This window comes from Simochromis diagramma, unplaced genomic scaffold, assembly GCF_900408965.1.
Source record: "Simochromis diagramma unplaced genomic scaffold, fSimDia1.1 OVJJ01000820.1, whole genome shotgun sequence".
Lineage (NCBI taxonomy): Eukaryota > Metazoa > Chordata > Actinopteri > Cichliformes > Cichlidae > Simochromis > Simochromis diagramma.
The window spans coordinates 17866-35154 of record NW_024387459.1 but is presented as its reverse complement, the minus strand read 5'-3'; the positions used below and the strand labels follow the sequence as shown (position 1 = coordinate 35154).

General features: G+C 42.8%; 1 long non-coding RNA gene across 2 annotated transcripts; it reads left to right on the top strand.

The window, feature by feature from the left end:
- Positions 1 to 14950: 14950 nt before the first annotated feature.
- LOC120723161 lies at positions 14951 to 16969 on the top strand. 2 transcript variants are annotated; one of them, XR_005693669.1, is made up of 4 exons: positions 14951 to 15395; positions 15493 to 15604; positions 15920 to 16292; positions 16456 to 16969. It is a non-coding gene; the product is annotated as an uncharacterized LOC120723161 (long non-coding RNA). The 2 variants fall into 2 exon arrangements; XR_005693668.1 differs by having other exon boundaries at positions 14951 to 15604.
- The last annotated feature ends 320 nt before the right edge of the window (positions 16970 to 17289 follow it).

Sequence of the window (17289 nt, the reverse complement as noted above, 5' to 3'; positions counted from 1 at the left end):
CCTCCATTTCAGCTGCCTGGGTTTCCACCTCGGCTGCTTAGACATACACCTCAGCTGCCTGGGCCTCCACCTCAGCTGCCTGGGCCTCCATTTCAGCTTCCTGGGCCTACATTTCAGCTGCCTGGGCCTCCACCTCGGCTGCCTAGACATACACCTCAGCTGCATGGGCCTCCACCTCAGCTGCCTGGGCCTCCACCTCAGCTGCCTGGGCCTACATTTCAGCTGCCTGGGCCTACATTTCAGCTGCCTGGGCCTACACCTTCAGCTGCCTGGGCCTCCACCTCAGCTGCCTGGGCCTACATTTCAGCTTCCTGGGCCTACATTTCAGCTGCCAGGGATTTCACCTCAGCTGCTCGGGCCTCCACCTCGGCTGCCTGGGTTTCCACCTCAGCTGCCTGGGCCTCCACCTCAGCTGCCTGGGCCTACATTTCAGCTGCCTGGGCCTCCACTTCAGCTGCCTGGGCCTCCACCTCGGCTGCCTAGACATACACCTCAGCTGCATGGGCCTCCACCTCAGCTGCCTGGGCCTCCACCTCAGCTGCCTGGGCCTACATTTCAGCTGCCTGGGCCTCCACCTCAGCTGCCTGGGCCTACATTTCAGCTGCCTGGGCCTCCACCTCAGCTGCCTGGGCCTACATTTCAGCTGCCTGGGCCTACATTTCAGCTTCCTGGGCCTACATTTCAGCTGCCAGGGATTTCACCTCAGCTGCTCGGGCCTCCACCTCGGCTGCCTGGGTTTCCACCTCAGCTGCCTGGGCCTCCACCTCAGCTGCCTGGGCCTACATTTCAGCTGCCTGGGCCTCCACTTCAGCTGCCTGGGCCTCCACCTCGGCTGCCTAGACATACACCTCAGCTGCATGGGCCTCCACCTCAGCTGCCTGGGCCTCCACCTCAGCTGCCTGGGCCTACATTTCAGCTGCCTGGGCCTACATTTCAGCTGCCTGGGCCTACATTTCAGCTGCCTGGGCCTCCACCTCAGCTGCCTGGGCCTACATTTCAGCTGCCTGGGCCTACATTTCAGCTTCCTGGGCCTACATTTCAGCTACCTGGGCCTACATTTCAGCTGCCAGGGATTTCACCTCAGCTGCTCGGGCCTCCACCTCGGCTGCCTGGGTTTCCACCTCAGCTGCCTGGGCCTCCACCTCAGCTGCCTGGGCCTCCATTTCAGCTGCCTGGGCCTACATTTCAGCTTCCTGGGCCTACATTTCAGCTGCCTGGGCCTCCACTTCAGCTGCCTGGGCCTCCACCTCGGCTGCCTAGACATACACCTCAGCTGCCTGGGCCTCCACCTCAGCTGCCTGGGCCTCCACCTCAGCTGCCTGGGCCTACATTTCAGCTGCCTGGGCCTACATTTCAGCTGCTCGGGCCTCCACCTCAGCTGCCTCGGCCTCCATTTCAGCTGCCTGGGCCTACATTTCAGCTTCCTGGGCCTACATTTCAGCTGCCTGGGCCTCCACTTCAGCTGCCTCGGCCTCCACCTCGGCTGCCTAGACATACACCTCAGCTGCATGGGCCTCCACCTCAGCTGCCTGGGCCTCCACCTCAGCTGCCTGGGCCTACATTTCAGCTGCCTGGGCCTCCACCTCAGCTGCCTGGGCCTACATTTCAGCTGCCTGGGCCTCCACCTCAGCTGCCTGGGCCTACATTTCAGCTGCCTGGGCCTACATTTCAGCTTCCTGGGCCTACATTTCAGCTACCTGGGCCTACATTTCAGCTGCCAGGGATTTCACCTCAGCTGCTTGGGCCTCCACCTCGGCTGCCTGGGTTTCCACCTCGGCTGCCTGGGTTTCCACCTCGGCTGCCTGGGTTTCAATCTTGGCTGCCTGGGCTTACACCTCAGCTGCCTGGGTTTCAATCTTGGCTGCCTGGGCCTCCACCTCAGCTGCCTGGGCCTATATTTCAGCTAGCTGGGCCTCCACCTCAGCTGCCTGGGCCTCCACCTCAGCTGCCTGGGCTTACACCTCGGCTGCCTGGGTTTCAATCTTGGCTGCCTGGGCCTCCACCTCAGCTGCCTGGGCCTACACCTCAGCTGCCTGGGTCTACATCTCAGCTGCCTGGGCTTCCACCTCAGCTGCTCGGACCTCCACCTCGGCTGTCTGGGCCTCCACCTCGGCTTGGAATTGAGATGAAGCTCTTGAAACCTGGGATTGTGTTCTTGGAATTGAGATAAAATATATGGTATTAGAGATTGACTTCTTGGAATTGAGATGGAGCTCTTGAAACCTGGGATTGCGTTCTTGGAATTGAAATAACATTTATGGTATTAGAGATTGACTTCTTGGAATTGAGATGAAGCTCTTGAAACCTGGGATTGCGGTCTTGGAATTGAGATAACCTTTATGGTATTAGAGATTGACTTCTTAGACCTCAGATACAGTTTTTGGTATCTGGGATTGTATTCCTGGAACTGAGAATGATTTTGGAATTAGAGATTGCTTTCTTGGAATTGAGATTAATGTCTTTGTCAAGGGTCGGCAACCTTTCTGATGATGAGTGACGTCTAAAATTTCCTTGGACGTCAATGTGCCATATGACTGCATTAGCACTAAATTTAATAACGCTCTATATGGAGAGTTACACACTATGTAGAACAACTTTATAGAATTATATTTGTTTGCAGATGTTGGCAGCTATCAGCGAATCATTATCCACTATTTTGAAACAAAAAAAAGACACTTGATCCATAACAAGAACCAGTTGAACTCTCAAGATGGCTGCTAGGGTGCAGACACACAGCTAGGCTGCCTGGGCCTCCACCTCGGCTGTCAGGGCCTCCACATCGGCTGCCTTGGCCCCCAACGCGGCTGCCTGGGCCTCCATCTCGGCTGCCTGGGCCCCCACCTGCTGTACCCAAACTACAGTCTTCTCATCATTAAATGCTCATAGCATTGTCAACAAAAGGACAATAAATCCTGCTATTAAAATTTACAGAGGAACAAAGATCTGCAAGACATTTAATCAGGCTAAAGTAATCTGGGACACTAAAAATAAACCAAAGGGGCTTCTATGTGGACACATTAACATTTGCAGTATGTTACCAAAGCATGAGCAACTGGAACATATTCTAAGCAATTCCAATATTTCTATTTTGGGTATCTCTGAATCTTGGCTCACAAGTTCTTCTCATGAGTCTGCGGTTGTCTTTCCAGAGTACACAGTATTCAGAAGGGATAGAATTGGAACAAGAGGAGGAGGAATACTTCTGTATGTAAAAAAACACCTGGATTGCTCTTTACTTAGTTCACCAATAGATTTCGAAATAGAACATATTTCTGTTAAAATCATTCTTTCCCCTGAAATGTCATTTACGTTGATCTGTTTATATCGCCCTCCTTCCGTAAAGAATATTTTTTATGAACAACTACAGATATTACTTAAATATCATGCTATAAATAATAAGTCTAATGAAATAATTGTAATGGGAGATTTTAATGTCAACTGGGACTGTGAAAAGGATAGAAAAACACTCAAAGACTTAATGGAGACTTTGAACTTTACTCAACACATTGAACAACCCACAAGAATAACAAGACACTCTAAAACTAAAATAGATCTGGTTTTCAGTAATAAGCCCGAGCGAATTATTAAATCTTATAATTTTATCACTGGTATTTCAGACCACAATTTTATTTTATATTATTTTCTAGAAAACGTATAAAATCACGGGTTAAGAATGACTTTCAAAGTTCATCTAATAGGAGATCCTTTTATGAATTCATACCAAGAAGTCAGCGACAAAATGTAGCAGAAGAATTAGCATCAGTTAACTGGGAGCCTTTATTGTGTAGTGATGATCCACAATTCTGCAGCAGTCACTTCACTGACATTGTTAAGGATGTTATATCAACATACTCCATTAGAGATCGACAAAAAATAAAGACAACATCTAATTTGCCCTGGTTAAACAAAGAGTGCAAGAATTTAATGAAAACAAGAGATCAATTACTAAAGCAGTTCCTGAAAACAGGTCTAACTCTGGATAGACAGAGATTTACTTCAATGCGGAACAAAGTAACAAGAAGTTTGAGACAGGCCAAAGAAAATTTTTTTATAAATATAATTGAAAGAGCCAAAGGTAATGGTAAAATTATCTGGCAACACCTAAATAAATTACTAGGCCGTCATTCAAACAAAAGTAAAAATACAATTGAACTTTATGTAAAAAAGCTCTATTGTTAGAGAGCCTCTATCTATAGAGATTGACAGACCACGTGACTTTCGCACATTGCATGCCGGGAACTCGTGGAAAAACAATCCAAGTACCGCATCAAATGCAAGCATTTGCAGCACCGCAAAACATTCATTCTCCGGTTCCAATACCTTCTTGCTTTTTCTTTGTCCCCCAAAAAAGTTATGTACAAAACGAAGGAGAACAATGCCGGTCCGTACAAAGACAGACTTGATGAAAAGTCAAAGAAAAGATACGAGGAAAAAATCAAAGGAGTGAAAGGGTTAGACCCTTACGAGCACACAGAGTGGACAAAATACGTTAGCGTGCTGCCCAACTTTCACCACGCTCATATTTATAATTATGCGGTTCTTGGAGTGAGTGCATACACTCATGAAGTTTAGTAACTTCAGGTCACTGCAACAAGCCCAGGTACAGTTTACCGACGGATGGGTGCAGGACCATGAAATGCACCGTGTAGATCGAAAGACCATCGTACATATCATAAGTTTACCAGTCTCACAAATCGTATTCATAAATACACATTCGTTAACCGTTTATTAATATAACCTTTGAGCTCAACGGTAATTAATTAGTAGTGGAAATAATTTCTGGTTCACGTTACAGAAATGTAGCAGTGACAATGATATTGTATGCTGTAATCGTACTGGGCAAATAGTGATACAAAACTGTTTTATCCTGTGAATAAAAGTATATGTTTTTGTCAATGTACCATGGTAATAACAGAAGCGAAACGCAATATCGTGTCAGGACAATTCACTATTTATGCACAATAAACAAAGGAGCATAGCGCGACAATTTCTGTTCAGCGCCAGACTTGGTTGTAACCCATATCACCAGTTATGTTAAGAAAAATGACGCATTAACTACAACAGCAGACTGACCTTTGTGGAAATGTTTGGAGCAGACTAACCTGTGATCTGGAGTGTTCTGGGATGTTATATTTGGTCTTTGAATGGCTGCAATCCAGGCCATCCGTCGGCTCTTTGTTACTTCGGAAACATGGCTTGAACAATTTCTCTTCAACAACGTAATCCGATAACAACTGATCTCTTTACCCGTCGGCTTCCCGTGGCTGTCATGCGACTGGCTATCGCAGTTAATAATACAACAGCTTCTTGCCATTTTTTGTGTTTCTTTTTATCGCTGTTTAACTGATTTCAATTGAAAGCCTGTGTGCGCTAGTACCTCTTGCCACAAGTTCCCAGAATCCTTTGTGGTTTTACCTCTGAATGACGTCACATTTTCAATCTCTATTGCCAGTAACTTAAACACTTTCTTTATTTCATCTGTTAAGGAGATCAGTCAGAGCTTTGACTCAGTCGTATGCTCTGATAATGTGAATGATGCTGGTCAAAATTTGTTCACCATCACTCATATTTCAGACACTGAAGTTGCTAAACTAATTACAGGTTTAAAACAATCAAAAGCACTTGATGTATATGGTATTAACACAAATTTCTTAAAGGAACATATGGATTTGCTTGTACGTCCAACAACTCATGTTTTGAATATGTCATTCGAACATTCCATTGTTCCAACAGATTGGAAAATTGCTGCAGTTACACCAATTTTCAAAGCAGGTGTGAAGACTGACATGGCTAATTATTGCCCCATAAGCATACTCCCGGTCGTATCTAAAATAGCTGAGAAGTGGGTGGTTAAACTCCTCACTGCTCACCTAGAAAACACCCAACCATCCATTACATCCATTGCAGTTTGGCTTTCGGGCACATCACTCCACAGATACTGCCCTGTGTATGTTAGTGGAGAACTTGAAGAACTTGCTGGACAAGAGTCCCTGTGTTGGAGCTGTATTTTTAGATCTGAAGGCTTTCGACTCTGTAAACCATCAGATATTGTTGTCCAGATTGACTCAGTTTAATATCTCCAGTCAGGCTCTTCAGTGGTTTGCCTCATATCTCTCACACAGGAAACAGTGTGTGGTGTTGGATGGGGTTAAATCTCCATATTTAGACTGTGATACAGGGGTTCCTCAAGGATCTGTTCTTGGGCCCTTATTGTTCTCTCTTTTTATCAATAACTTACCTGAAGTCTGTACAAATATATTTGCTCAAATGTATGCAGCTGATAAATAAAGTGTCCCAGGTACTTAAATTTAATAATCGAAATTTTAATCATATACGTAATAATTTAAATATGAATGTTGCAAAAACTTATTTTTACTCAATGATCATCTCTCATATGGAATATTGTTTGACGTCCTGTTCACTTGCTTGTCCAACAACACTTATAACTATTGAAAACATTTATAAAAGAAGTAACTACTTGACAAAAACCGACTTCCCACCACCACTGTCATGTGTTAAAAAAAACATAAATTACTGAACTTCAATAACTTAGTGAAACAGTTCATTGGGCATAAAGAAAGCTCAGACAGGACCACTCGAGCTACAATCCGAGGAGACTTGTTTATACCCCACAGACGGACAGCATTGGGCAGAACGTCCTCTCTGTCCAGGGAGGCCATCTGTGGAACAGTCTTCCTCAACCCATTAGAGAATGCTCGACATTCAATTTGTTTAAGGGAAAGGTTAAAAACTGGTTATGGACAAATCAAGTGTGTGATCATGTATGAGTTGTATAGTTTTAATGTTTTAGTTTTTATTATGAATGAATGATGAATTTTTATGAATTATTATGTCTATTTTTTATGTTTAAGGACAACAGATGGAAATTAGCCTTTGGCTATAATCTGGCATGTAATTCATGTAATTTTTTTTTTACATTTATGTTCATTAACATGCACTGTCCTAAATAAATAAATAAAAATAACAGCAAATGAACTGTACAACCGAAAATGTAAACGCTATTTATGGTCTCCTCAGAACAATGATAAGAAAAATAAGCTCGGCCAATATGGCATGTTTGTTAAATGGTAAAAATGATAAATGGCCTGTATTTGTATAGCGCTTTACTAGTCCCTCGGCAACCTTCCGATTACAAGGCAAACTCCCAACTCTTGAGCCACGATCACCCAACAATACAGAGATACACATGTCAATGTGATCTCTGGTCTCCCACTCAGAGACACAGGTCTCCGATTGTCCAGCATTCAGATGGCTGCCTGAGGACACTATTTGTGTGAGAGAAAATCTGCTCGCACAGATATGTAGAGCCAAATACTGTCAATAAGGCCTTGGATTAACTGGCTGGACACAGAGGACATCGAAATGCAGCTGATTGAACTGAAAAGATTAACTATGTGGGGTCAAAGGTTGCAGATCTCCGAATGCAGTCTCTGCAATGTTCTGAAGACAATTAAACTTGTCAGGTAGTGATGTCCAGCAGGTGAAAATGCAAGCACAGCTATGGATTCCAGCTGCGTTCGGAGATCTGCAACCTTTGACCCCACATAGTCAAGCTTTTCAGTTCAATCAGCTGAATTTCGATGTCCTCTGTGTCCAGCCAGTTAATCCAAGACAAATCCAGCAGCTCATTAAAGTTTTCTAGTTTGATCAGAAAAGATAACATTGGTCTATACATGCTGGACTGGGACAAATAATCAGTCCGGGCATTTTGACTAGAGACCGGCCCACCAGGTATTAGGAAGAGGAAAAGCCATAAAGTCTTTGAATGAAAACAAACGCTTTTGTGACAGTGATGTACACTGTCTTGTTGGTATATGTATGATTTGTATACATTTTACGTCAGATAAAAACTTTGGTTGTAAGATTCAGATAATCATTTATTAAAAGCTAGCTGACAGCTGGTAACTGTGCAGGGGTGGGTCTAGCAAAGCTTTGCCAGGGGGTCAGGTAGGGCATTAACAGGGAAAGGAGGGCACAAAGAAAATCAGATTCAGATTCAGAAGACTCTTTATCCCCAAGGGGCAATTTAGAGACTGACTTTGCCAACCGTACATACAATACACAAACATCACATTGGGGAGACAGGTCAGGCTAGGTAGTTGGCCGGTCAGCCGCATGAGCAGCGACCTGGAACTGAACAATGGAAAATACACAACATCAGGAAAAACAAGGAGAAAAACGAACTCCCCCAAGACTGAGCTCCAACAGGGAGATCAGTTTGACAACAGAAAAAAACAACTCTGCGCATAGCACATGAAAAAACTCTTAATACACCACAGAAACACATGACAATCGGCACGGATGGGTAAAAGGTGAGAGACAGCCAGTTTAGACAGCGCATCTAGACCTGCAGCATATGCGCTGGTCCCCTTTGATCTACCATTTGCATCGGGAGGGAATAAGCGTCGAAGGCATTTGGAAGGAGAGGGGGGATGAGTGTATATCTGCATGTGTATATGTGTGTTATCATGGTTCCGAAAAGGTGTCTTCAATGTCTTACAGTCAGACTCACCCAAGCCCAGGCTTCTCGTTGAGAAGAGGGTGTCAATTACATTCAGGGGCCAGTTAATCAAATCCATAATTCGTCTTTTATGTTTTAGAGAACAGATTGTGAGAGAGTGTTTCAGGGAAAAAGTAATAGACGAGACTAGAAAAGGACACAAGACGCTAAGCAGGAAAGATAAGGGAAGGGAGAGGTGAAAAGTGTGACTGCCTTCACCAAGAGCCATTCTTGTCCTCATAGAAAAGGATCCTGGTGTTATTTGTCTCAGAACCAGTTCATAACTTCCCTTCAACTCATTCATGTCACCTAAAAGGTAAACCTGTTTCTCCATCACCTGTTCAGCTCTGTTGATTCAGTAAGGACATCTCCTGGTTTCATGTTTCCCTCAACACCAGATAACCACACGATATCATGACCAGCAGCTTTTACAGCTGGGGCTCCAGCAACAACAACAGCTGATCAAGCTTAAACGTGCTGCTCTTGTTTAGCGTGAAATCCGCTGGTTTCCTCTTTCTGGCGCATAGTGAGCGATAAACAAGCAAGAGAGAAAAGCCGATCAGCTGATCAGTTTCATGATTGAAGTAGCAACAGGAGAGGGAGGAGAAGAGAATGAGAGAAGAAGATGCAGCTGACAGTGTAAAGATGCAGAATAACTCCAGCTTTGTGTCTTTTTTTCATTCTAGCTGAAGTACGGGAAAAACGGTGTTCTTTTTCAGCTCAATACGAAACAAGTAATATTTTCTCTGAATACGAGACGATTCACCGAAACTCCGTCATGCTAGCTAGTACGCAGTACAAGTTATTGTAACTGACTGTAAAAAGTCAGTACAATGAAAATAAACTCCACCTAAACTTGATTTATATCTGACCCAGATGGACTGCAGGTCATAACTTCTTACCTGAAGTTCAGTTCACCTGACACTGTGGTGTTTACACGGTGGCCGCCTCGGGTCTCTCTGGAAGCTCTGCCATAGACATGACCAAACAACTGAGTTATTTTTACACATCAGCCAGCATCTGGCCAATCCACCACCTTTCATTGTTTATACGGTTACAAAAAACAAACAAACAAAGCCTCCACATCGGCCCATAAAAATGAAAAATCACCACCGGCCCATCGGGCAAGTGCCCGGTGGCCAGTCCAGCTATGGTCGTGCCATCAGTAAACCCTTCACGTGCCAGCGGTGACACGTGTGCCCAGGGATGCCCTGATCTATGTTATTACAGATTGCTTTCTTGGAACTCACATACAGTTCTTGGTATTTGGGATTGTGTGCTTGGAATTAAGATAATGTTTGTAATATTAGAAATTGCTTTCTTGGAACTGAGATACAGTTATAATAATACTACTACTACTACTAATAATAATAATAATAATAATAATTATTATTATTATTATTATTATTATTATTATTATTATTATAACAATTAATTTTTTTTTAAACAGCTTTTATTTGTAAGCACCTTTCAGAACACTCAAGGACACTGTACACAGCAGAATACTCTGTGGTGGCTGTAGCTCGTAGAGCATGTCAGCCACTAACCAAAAAGGTGGTCGTTCAATCCCAGTCTGCATGCCAAATATTCCAGGGAAAGATTTGAACCCCATGTTACTAAGATACTAACTCTACAATTCATCCATCGGGGTCTGAATGTGTATGAATGATAGACAGAGCACTTAACAGCTTAGAAGAACTGCCTGTGTGAATTTTGTTTTCAATATTTACATGATGACAGCAACTTTTAAGGGAGCAGGAACAGTTCCCAGTGGTAAGCGAAGAGTAGACGATAGCAGATATGAGAGGAAGCAAAGAGGGTAGTCGGCCTTGACCAAAACTCTAGGGATGGGATCTAGCTGACAAGTAAAAGTTTTTAACTTACAGATGAGATTTGAAATATCAGCAACAAAGGGAAGTTGGAAAGCAGAAAAACAGTGTGATGGGAGTGGAATTGCAAAGGAAGAGCTACATGGAACATCAGAAACCAGGTCTTGGTGTATTTTGTGAAATTTCTCAATGAAATATAACATTGGAGAAAAACAGAAGGAAGATGAGTAAAGGTGAGCAGGTAAAAAATCTGGTAACGTGAAAGACTAGTTGAACAGGGAAAATAGTATCTTGGTTGAATCTTCATTTCAACAGATAATGGTGGAGTAATAAGCAGATTTTGTTTGATTAATACACTCCTTATAATACAAAACAGAATTATTACACATTTCCTTATGAATAGTAAGTTTTCTTATAGAGACATTCAAGCCTTTGACTTTTTGCTTTCAGAAGCCTTAGTTCAGCTATAAACCCGGGTGCTGACTGAGAGAATGATACAGATTCAGTTTTGAGTGGGGCAACAGAGTTTAGAATACTGTTGAGACTAGAGTTATAATAGGAATCCAAGTGCTCTTGGCTGAGCAGGTTATGAAAATGCAAATGACTAGAGAAAGCAAAAGAAACGTTCTCAGGATTGATTTTCTTAATATTCCGAAAAATAATTGTACGAGGGCTCTTGGTTATAGAAAAGGTAATTTTGCAATTGAAAGAAAGAAGCAAGTCATCAGAAATTAGCAGTTTATTAGCTTTGCAGTTGGAAGGAGTAAGTCCAGAGCAACAAACAAGGTCCAAGGTAGGTCAAACAGCATCCCACATTCTTGATTTTTAGTTCACACACACTTGTTGTAATGACTAACTACTCCTGACATGTTGGAGATGTTAGCTCTTTATACAGTAAAGTTAGAGTGGGATAAAAATAATATCAGGCTGATCCTGCCGCAATTTGTTCCCCCGGTTCAAATCACAAACAGCATCCCACAGTTGTTTATGTTTTTGAACCCATTTTGCACAGAGAGGCATTTTTTGAAAAATGTATTGATAGCAATGTTGAATATTATTACACGGGAAAAAAAAACAAAGACATGTAAAATAATTACACCTTGACGCCTCTGCCTTTCTAAATGGAGGGACAGCAACTGCGTGTGTATATGTAAGCATGTAAAACCTGAAGATAGTCAGATTAACAGTAACAGTATTTTGTCTCTATCTGCCATTCTGCAAATATACTAAATATTCAGGTTAAGAAACAGTCTGGATAATTCTTAGTATTGTTCATGGTTAAATGTACAGTACTCAGTACAACTTACATCCTTTGAAAGAAATAATTGAAGCATTAATTTTTGTTGTCTGCAAAACTGTAGAACTGAAAAAATGTAACAATAGAACTTCAGATCCCCAGTGTGTGAGGACAGAGAAGGATTGCTTTTATTTCAATTTCGAGAAATAAACTTTATATTTCAGTTTGTGATGATTCTGTTCTCATTATGATTACAGGAGCTGTCATCAGATTCAGACCTCAGCACCAACCAGTGACAGCAGACAGATCATCCAACATGTTCACAAGTTAACTGCAAAATTAATTAATGAAAACAGTACAAAGGTTCAAGGACCACTTGTGCTGTCAGTGAAAGCTGCAACTGTTGTGTTGTGTTGTGATAAAACACTGCAACTGACTGGCAATACACAACACAACACAAAAGCCAAGCCATCATGAGTAGTTTTTAAGTGTTTAGTTATCCATCAGTAAAACATGAAAAAAAAAGGCACTGAACTGAACTGCAAGTGTGCATGTCCAGGTCGGTCAAAAAGGATATAGGGTACATCAGTGAAGTAACAGTTTTTTGTTGATCTTAAGGAAAACTCGCTACTCCAGAGAAGTGGTTGTTCTGTTTCTCAGCCAAGATGACAGCAGTTCACACACAGAAAATATATTAATATATTATCATGCCGTTTACAACTACATGAATGTGATTTATTACTATTACTGAAGGTCTGCGGCTCCGAACCGTAGTAAAGGGACCTCTGGCTAATACGTCGTAGCCAAAAACTAGCTTCCCAGATAGCAAGGAGACATTGAACAGATGTTGATTTTCCATCTGAACCATCAGAATCGTCAGGATTGAAATGTCAACACAAAACCAATGTTGAAACAACATTGAAATACTGATGAAACCTGACACTGACATTGAAATAACATTGATTCACTGTTGTTCTGTCATCGTTGATTGTTGATCTATTTATAGTTGACAAGGTGACAACAATCACGTTGAAAAACCATCGATTTATGGTTGAGCGGGAAATTAAAGCTGCTACCACTTGGACTATTCCGCAGCACCCCTATCACATTGGTACATCCCTCCAGGTAACCATTGTCTTGTACAGTAGAGCGGGACATTAGATTTACTCTCAGCGGAATTGACCGGAGAAGGCATCAGTTCATGCACTGCACTGGCCTGCACCACGATTAATATAAGGTAAGAATGAATGAATTTTCTTCTATTCGTTATTTCCACGGTCGCATTTGAATAACAGTAAAAAAAAAAAAAAAACTTGTTAATGTACAGTTTCAGACAAAATGTGGGAGCCCGAAATTGTGTCTACTTTCGTCATACAATCCGGCAACTAATAAATTGCACTGCGAACAAAGTCTATCAACAAAGAAAACATTTTCGTTTCATACTTTTCCGTTATATTCTCTTACAAAACTAGCTTTAACGCTTCGAGGGTTCCTTTGTTCTTGCCGTCGCCTCGGCGCTTGACCCAGACTTTCACTCTGTAGTTGCTTTTTAGCATAGTACTACAAAAAATTGTAAATCTGTGATGATTGATAAACGTAAAGGTAACTGTATAAATGTGTTCAATGACTTTGTTACTTTTAATGATTGGTGAGCACCCGCTTCGATTCGCACTCAATTCAAACTTTATGCTGCACGCTCACCTAACTTGCGTTTGCACCTTTTGTCCACACGTAAACTGCGTTTAGCATTTACGTGTGGACGAGGAAGACGGAGAAAATGCAGCGTCAAAGGTGTGCGCCTATTTTTACGCCACACTGTGCGCCAAGTTTTTGTCTCGGTGCCATGAATTCCTTTTTTTTTTTTTTTTTTTTTTTTTTTTTTGTGTCCCGTTTGGATCTTTATCATCAGAATTGTTGTCTTAAGGCCAAGAAAGATGCCAAGCGGATTTATTTTACCAAGTGGATCATCATGGCCTTGCCATATTGGTCCATTTGATTGACCTTTATTATAATTATGAATTTATTTTATTTTCAGTTGCTACAAACGGGACAGACATGACTGGGGGATAGGACAGGGAGAGAGAATGAAAGAAAGAGAGGGAGAGAAAGAAAACCAAAGGGGAGAAGAGACGGTGAAAAGGGGAAGAAAGAAAGAAAAACAAACAAAAAAAAACAAGACACCTGGGTCACCTGTATGGAGAAAAACAACAGAAGAGAAAGCAAACAACAAAGAGCAACATAATAAAAAAAACGGCACCATCACAATAAACTAGCTAGCAGTAGATATCAGTAGATACTAAATAATAAACGATATTGTGCAGCACGCAAGATAGACAGCGTACAATGTGCTTTGAGGCAGCAGCCAAGAAAGCTGTAGTCCGCGTCTGTGAACACCCGTGTGTACACCTGTGTGCATACCTGTGTGGATCAGCATGCTTGCATTCCAAAGGTTTCTCCATGTAACGATCTGCTAGGGAGTGTGGGGAGCCACAGCCCCGTCCTCCAGGGTATGAAGCAGGTATGGAGGAGATCAAAACTCCAGACATCCAGAGGCCCCCAGAACACAAGAGACCAAGGAAGACCAACAGAGGGGCAGCCGCGCCACTGTCCCAGTAAGAGCTGAGGAGAGTCCCAGATGAGGGCTCACTCAGCCGCGGAGCAGAAGCCAGGGGGAGTTGCAGTGACGCGCCCGTGAGCTCCGCCGGCAGCCAGCTGTGCCTGAGTGACCGAGCCCCAGGCCGAGAGGCCGGGGCACCCACCTCCGAAGTGGCCCGAGCGAGCCCCAGGCTCCAGGCCCCGATAAGCGGCCGCCAAGGAGTGAGCCGGTGTGTACCCGGACGCCCACCCCCAGACACAAAGAACCACCAACGCACCGACACCTGAGGGAGTCCGCCACTGGCAGGGGAAGTGGTGGTGGGTGGAGATAAGCCTCCAAACCTTGGAGGGCCTGAGATGTCCCCAGAGAGGTGGCGTCTGATACCCAACCTGACATATAGACACAGACATACAGGCACACACAGACACAAACATCCATTCCCACCCTCATGCTCTCATATGCACTTACTCCACACTCAACCAACATGGAGACAGACATAAAGAGACGCTGTACACACGGTCACACTCCCCAAGCGTACTCTACGAACCGGGTCTAGGTACCCTTGCCCCTGGAGGGGGGAACTGCACCCAGACCCAGGTGGTGTTACCCTTTTCCCTGCGGTGGGGAGAGGCAGACCGCCCCGACTCCGCAGCAGCAGGGAGGCCCCACACTCCAGACCGCAGTTGGACGGCCAACTCCTCCTAGCCCCCCCCGCTCCAGCAGGCCGCAGAGAACGGGGGTGAGAGAAGACTCCAAACCATGGTGCCATGAATTCCTACAATGGCAGACTTAGACAAAATACTGTTAATTTTATTATCTTCAGTGTTTAAATGCTTACATATACGGGTTTGCTTGTAATTGTTGCCTATATACATTTTAAGCTATTATTTATTATTTAGTTCAATCAATAGATCAAGTTTTGTAGTGACTATGAAATATATTGTAATTATCTGTTTCCTGTTTATCCTAGACAGGGCAAAAAAGGACTCCAAATTTAAAAAAAAAAGATAAAAATGAAAGACTGGTGCATTGTGCAGTTCAGCACTGGTGGTACAGAAATAGTCCCTAGATCATGGATAAATGGGGAGAAATTGTCATGGCCTCCATATCCTCCGTGAGACACATTCAGGATCCACGACGCAGTAAAGAGGAGAGTTCATCCTGGTGCAACATGGCTCACCTATGCACCAGTCTGACTTCTAATAGGCCATGGTGGGTATCATCTGGATTGGTATTGTATAAATGTAACAATAACAAGTTTTTCGTGTCCTAATTTATGTCTGGCCATACATTGTGTTTGTACTTCCAGACACATTTCACGAAGCAGAACGCAGTCTTCAGAAATATCTAAGTGAGCACTGTGATATGTCTGACCTTCAGTCCGAAGCTGAAACTCAGACCAGTCATAAAAGAAAGCACAAGTAAAACTTTTTTTATTTCACAAACATATCTTTGATTGCTAAGAATTTATGATCTTGTCTTTTGTACATATCTGTGGTGCTTGCATACTGCAATATCACCACATAATATAGTCCAAAAAGTGGAAGCTTGTAAACTTTTTATAAATGCAAAGCCGTATACACTTGTGCACTTCAAAAATTCCTTGTATACTGTACCTTCTTGCACATCTCCGTTTCCTGTGTGTGTTGTTATAAATCAAACTGTAACTTTAGGAAAAAATATTCCAAAAGCACATTTGTAATTACTTATGACCCTTTTCAACTTTTTTTCTTTAGACCAAATCCCCTGTACACATATAGTGACTCAGAGGATGAGCAGCCCACAAAAAAATGGTTTCCCCAGGCCCCTCGAGTGAAAATACCAGGTAATGAAATACTGTCTAGTGTCTTTGTACATATCTGTGTGTGACACAAGAAAACTTTTGATAAGTTGTCTGTATTCTTAAATACTTAAAAAAATTATCTTTTTCTGTCAGACCTGACAAGAGCTGTTAACGAACTCTGTGAGGAGGTCAGAGCCATCCGCAATACCGGCTGCAATGAATTGGTAGATGCTGGGGTACTGCCTCTGGATTTGCCCTTGCACAACATTGAGGAGCTAAACAATGCAGAGCCAGCTCTTCAATCACAAGAGGCAAATAAGGCAATGGTAAGTATATAAAGGTTATGTACACTTTGTAACTATAAAGTGTAATAGATGTCAGATGTGATTTAAATACATAACAACGGCCTGTTGATTAAACACACAAGCACTTGCATACACATTTAAGACATGAGACACGCTAATTCCATCTCTTAAAATGTGTCTATAGGTGAGACGCTTTGCCTTGATTGGAGCCTGACGCAGCAGTTAGGGGCAAACTCTATGTCCGAGTTTGTCTTTGCACAAGCAGTGCAGAAATGGCTCCGATACGCCCCAGATCGTTTGGCTGGTGCAGGACGCACATCATGCAAAAAATTACAAACTTCTGTGAATCATATAAACGTAAATAGGAAACTGTCTTTTAATAAAGTATTTAGCAAACGAAACATGCCTATTGACCTTTTTTTGTTTATTTTTTTCTCTGTTACATCACATGCAATGCTTTCTTATTTTAGGATATTAATATTGACATGATACATTGTGAGACATTTGGTTTTTTTTTATAAAGGGTGTCCAATTTAAGGAATAAGTACAATTATGTGTTTAGGTGGTTGAAGTATTGATGGAAACATGCAGTAGTTTAGTATTGGTTAAAATACCTATAAAGAAAGGTAGATTTCCAGTCATGATTTAACTGTTGTTTTAATAAAAAGCAACTGTGCGAAAGAGGTGGAAAATCAACACCATAGCTTTACTTTGTTGTCTGGGTCAACTTTGCTAGCAAGAGACAGAGAGAGGCATTGAAAGGCTGCTCCAACAGAACTTATTGTTTCGGAGGAAAATACAAACACGGTGTACAGTCGAGTCTTAATGGCTTACTTACAACTGGGCTCGTCAGGCTCTCTTCTTGGCTGCAGTGGTTATTATTATATTTACATGCTTCCAGCTCACGTTTCTGCTCAATGACAGCTTGTACTTTTCCACTCTCCTTTTTCTCCCTCCTCGCGCTCACAGACACATAACGGGTATGGCAGTCCATTCTCCCTGCAGCAAGGACTACACT